This window comes from Micromesistius poutassou, assembly GCF_964030765.1.
Source record: "Micromesistius poutassou genome assembly, chromosome: 6".
Classification (NCBI taxonomy): domain Eukaryota; kingdom Metazoa; phylum Chordata; class Actinopteri; order Gadiformes; family Gadidae; genus Micromesistius; species Micromesistius poutassou.
This window is the reverse complement of record NC_140276.1, coordinates 18,130,869-18,135,868: the sequence shown is the minus strand read 5'-3', so window position 1 is coordinate 18,135,868 and position 5,000 is coordinate 18,130,869. Positions and strand designations below refer to the sequence as shown.

Below are 5,000 nucleotides of genomic sequence, written 5' to 3'. Positions count from 1 at the left end.
AAACATTGTTGAGTCTCATCAGCATTGATCACATACTGACATATCTCAGCCTTGATGTCAGAGCTACAAGTGGCTCTCTACTGAGTTCAGAGTAACTTAACCATCTCCGTTCCACTGCTGCTCACGCGCTGGTTAGTGGCTCATTGTCGCTGGGTGGAGTTCTTTAATGAAGGCTCAAGGCCGAGGATGGTTTATTCTGCCGTCCCCCAGAACTTGATTACTTTTGAACAAACATCGATGTTCTCAATGTTCCCACACTCTACTACAACCTGTGGATTATCTTACCCGGCTGAGCCTTATCCTTCCTCACAACTCCGATAGGATTTACAAATATGTTTTTGGATAGCGCTCCGCAGCTCTTTGTTTAATCTGGTAAACCTAGAGAGAAGAGGGAGTTTATTTTATTCAGATTTTCCATTTTGTTGTTGCCTTTGCTCCTGCCAAAGTCACAACGGTCTAATCAACAGCAGGCCCTGCTGGCGTCTGTGGGCAGGCGTCGGTCTTCTGCAGGACTGTGGTTTGGTTTAGAGTTCTGTGGACTGCGCAGCACAAAACAGGACCATTTATTTTGACTTGCATTCCTTTTGATATGCGTCACAAATGCAAGCAGTCCTATCAGTGTGTGCTTTTAGGATACGCAGTGAGGCCCGGCTCTGCCTCCGTCTCCTGAACCACCTCATGTTGTATCAGCATTAGATTTACACAAAGAAAGAAAATGAAAGAAAAGGAAAATAACTTTCTGAAGGGAAACTATGTCAGATTTGCACTCCCCTCTCTCTCTCTCTCTCTCTCTCTCTCTCTCTCCCCCTCTCCCCCTCCCTCTCTCTGTTGCTCCACCCCCCTCTCTCTCTCTGCCTCATACTGAGAGGGCCTTGTTATTTGCCCATAATCAAATCTTATCGGCCGCTGGAGAAGTCTGCGTCCGAATCAGACTCACGTTAGATCTTTAATCACTGTCACATCGCTCCTTTTTCTCTGTTCACTCAATTTGAGCTCAGCCAATCATCCTGATGGATGGACTTTAGAGGCCCCGTGAACCAGGGGCCCCGTGAACCAGGGGCCCTGTGAACCAGGGGCCTCTGATCAGAGGGCCCTGTGAACCAGGGGCCCCTGATCAGAGGGCCCTGTGAACCAGGGGCCCCTGATCAGAGGGCCCTGTGAACCAGGGGCCCCTGATCAGAGGGCCCTGTGAACCAGGGGCCCCTGATCAGAGGGCCCTGTGAACCAGGGGCCCCTGATCAGAGGGCCCTGTGAACCAGGGGCCTCTGATCAGGGGTGAGGGGTGGAGGGGTGGAGGGGTGTGGACTACAGCGGTGGAGGACAGTGACGGCCCGGATGGCTCCGGGCCTTGTTTGTTTCCTCGCCAGGTGCAAAGGCCACTGGAGTGATTGTCATGGTGACAGCGCAATAACGCAGATGTTGATAAGGCTTTGAACGATGACGAAGACGATGACGGTGACGAGTGTGCAAACCTCGAAATGATGCCCCGATCTGAGTCTTCTCAGAGAGTGAGAGTGGCGTCTCATATTTCCAACGTTTCACAAGCTGTGTGTAAACTGTGTGGATCGGGGCATGTGCTTATCTGATTGTGTGCGTCAGGCGTGTTTGTTCACGCACGACTGGGGCGGTTTACCAGTCAAACCACTAAGGGAGGAATGGTGCAGATAGCCAGACATCTGGAGCTGGTGTGTGTGTGTGTGTGTGTGTGTGTGTGTGTGTGTGTGTGTGTGTATGCGTGTGCGTGTGTGTGTGTGTGTGTGTGTGAGACACACCAAGTAAGTGATTGTCAGAAGAGTTTGGGTGAGTGTGTGACAGAGTGAAGTCGGTGTGTGAGCGAGTGAGTGTGAGTAAGCTATTGAGAAACAGGACATTTCTTGTGAGTTAGTCACCGCGGGGAGCGGCCGGGCGGCCTGCCAGCTGGCCGACGGCGCTATGGAGGAATGTGAGTGTGACTGGAGGCCTGGGTGGGGTCGCTGGTGGCGGCGGCGGGGGTGCACCTTAGCAAGGGGACTGCAGCACGCAAAGAAATACACCAAAACACACCCTGCATCTCCGTTATGCTTTTGCATAACTTTCCCATGCCACCAGGTGTGGTGTGATTAGCCGTTAAAAGCCGTTTTGGAATTCTGCCCCTTATGACATCATAAAGGGCAGGAAGTGGGCGTGTCCACCTAGATGTGTGCTGGATTGGACGATCAGCCTACCCAGTGGACTGTAGCAAACGTTGCTCATCTATCCGTCACACATCTAGGTGGACACACGCCCACCTGTGATGTGTTAAGGGGCTGATTTCCAAAACGGCTTTTAACGGCTAATCACACCACACCTGGTGGCATGTCATGGCACCTTTAACCTTCAGTGTGTGTGTGTGTGTATGTGTGTGAGCAGAGTCAGGGGCTCTTCTATGGTCACTCATCCCCTCCAGGCATAATTTCTCCCATTTGAAGACATTTGTTCTACGTTTGTATTCTGTTTCTCCAAAACAACGAGACTCTGCTTGCCGTCCATCACAAAAGTCAGCTTGCTAAAAGGCAGTGAATTTGATTCGCCGCTGCTAGGGATGAAATGTACTTGGATAGTGTAGTGCATGTTCAGAAATCCCAAACGAATGAAAAGCCTACTTTATGTCAATCGTCTCTGTGAGATATATTGAGTGCTGGCCTTTAGGTGCAATAGGCCAAATGGCGGACACTAAGCATAAAGAACAGAGCATATATGTAATGAGAAATTAGGGGAGTTTAGCTGGAAATCTAGAATTATCTCCCAAACACAGTTATTTGACACCGTTTTCTCCTATGTAACAAGCATTTTAGTCGTTTGAATGGGGTGGCATTTGGGTTGGGGGTGGGTGTAATGACAGGGCTCTGCATGAGAAGAATGTTTTCTCTATCTGCTACGGGACGTGTTCCCACTGGTAGAGCGCTGTCGCTGGGACTCAGATCTGGTTCTGTTAGTGTTGAGCCGGGAGAGGAAAAGAGGGGGTGGGGGTCTCCTGAACAGCTCCACAGATCAACATTGCATGATGGAGCTTTGCTCCTCCCATCGCTGACGGGGTTGAAACCGATCCTCTCTGCAACACAGCTGTTATTTATCGTGAGAGCCGATTTGATTCACGGCGTCATAGTGAATAACGGCCATCCACAGACAAGTGATTAGTTTCACTAATCACTGAACCACTAATCGCCCAAGCTAGATAAATCATAATGCCTGAGGTCTTGGGCGATGGTCTTGGTATCGTACAGCACACTGCTGCCCGTGGCTGGCTGTGGAATGAATGTGATCTTTATGGGGCCCCGGCGTGGCCCCACGGCGTGGCGGTTACCCGGGGACCACAGGGCCGTCCAGTTGTTGCATAACTAATAAGGCGGCCGCAGAGACACGTATCGCTCTGTACGCTGGAATGTTTCTACTCAGTGGAAACTAAGAGAGCGAGCTCCGTTTCCCCCACGAGCGTCTCTGAAGAGACCTGAAGTCCTCCTGGAGAGCCGCTCTGCCAACGGCCTGATGGATGTTCTGCTGAGGGCCGGTGCCAATATCCCGATCTGTGATTGGTTTAATTCATAAACTCGTGTTTCTCAGCAAAAATGATTCTGAGAAAAATGCTTCACTGAGAATTGGAAGATGAAAACCGAGAAAGGAAATGAAACAATACGTCTCTTTATAAGATCTGGTTGGAATATGGATGCAATATAGTTTGTTTCTGTCATTTCAACAAAATGTTAAGCTATGAGGTGCAGCAAAGCATATCTCTGGTAGTGTATTTATGATTATGGGTGTATAAAGTGAACCAGTGATGTGTATTATCAAACCAGTGCGTTAACAATTTCTATTGTTGTGGTTTTTCTCTTTGTCCGCAGACTCTAGGAAGACAAGTGCTGAAGCTCTAGAACCAGGGAGAACGTTGGACCTGCTTGAGTGATCCAAAGTGAGTACCCAAAGCAATAAAGAATACATGGTTTCATTGATCTTAAAAAGGCACCTTGTAGTGCAGCTCGCCTTAGGGGGGCGTTGTATTGTGTGTTTGTTGAACTAAACTCTGCAGCGATTCTGGCGTTGGGCCTTTGAAAACACAAGAGGAATGTTTGTTGCGATGCTTCCTTGAACCTGGAAGGACGTGCCACCATTCAGCTGTGAATGACTTGTGTCGTAGTAACCTGACACCGGGCTTCTCCTGCAAGAAGGGCTTCTGGACCTCTTTAACCTCCCCCAAAACACACACACACACACACACACACACACACACACACACACACACACACACACACACACACACACACACACACACCACACTTCCCCTTCTAAGCACTTAACTGTGTCTTGTCGACCACCTGTTTTGTCCACCCCCCTCTCTCTGAAACCAGCCTGTGCAGAAGCAGCCATTCCTACACTGTGTTACTGTGTGTGTCTTGCAGCTGCCAGGGTTGGATTTAGTTTTCAGAGTATAGAAGTCAGGACCCAAAAACAATGCACTTGACCCCCCCCCCCCACCCCTTTACATGCCTATGAGAGACCAGGAGAAAAGAGACTTGTCCGAAAGGTTTGGCGGTCTCTGGCTGGTGGAGAGACGCTTCTGTCCGGTCTGCTGACGCCATATATCCACATGCTCTCTCTCTCCCTCTCTCTCTCTCTCTCTCGCTCTCTCTCTCTCTCTCTCTATCTCTCTCTCTCTCTCTCTCTCTCTCTCTCTCTCTCTCTCTCTCTCTCTCTCTCTCTCTCTCTCTCTGTCTCTCTCTCTCTCTCTATCCCTCTCTGTCCTATCTTTTCCAACCTTTCATACCTCCAAAATAAAACGATTGACTCAGGTCAGATGGCCGCAAGATGACATCATCAGTGATGTCATCAAACGCTGTGTTTCCTCAGGAATGTCGCTCTGAATGAGAGACAGAAGAAGAGAGGAGCGTTTGACTCTGGCCTTTTCATTTTTTGCTGTCTGTCTTATGATCCCATGAACAGACGACTCCTTATTGAGCCTCCCCCCCCCCCCCCCCACCCCTCCCCCC

The 5,000-nt window shown here is 49.7% G+C and overlaps 1 protein-coding gene across 1 annotated transcript in view; it reads left to right on the top strand.

Moving 5' to 3' along the window:
- The window catches only part of ahnak (AHNAK nucleoprotein), a 36,804-nt gene that overhangs the window by 5,032 nt on the left and 26,772 nt on the right, over positions 1-5,000 (top strand). Inside the window, exon 2 of the mRNA XM_084469525.1 lies at positions 3,858-3,925. The gene's annotated coding sequence lies outside the window, so the exon portion shown is untranslated. The remainder of the gene's footprint in view (positions 1-3,857; positions 3,926-5,000) is intronic.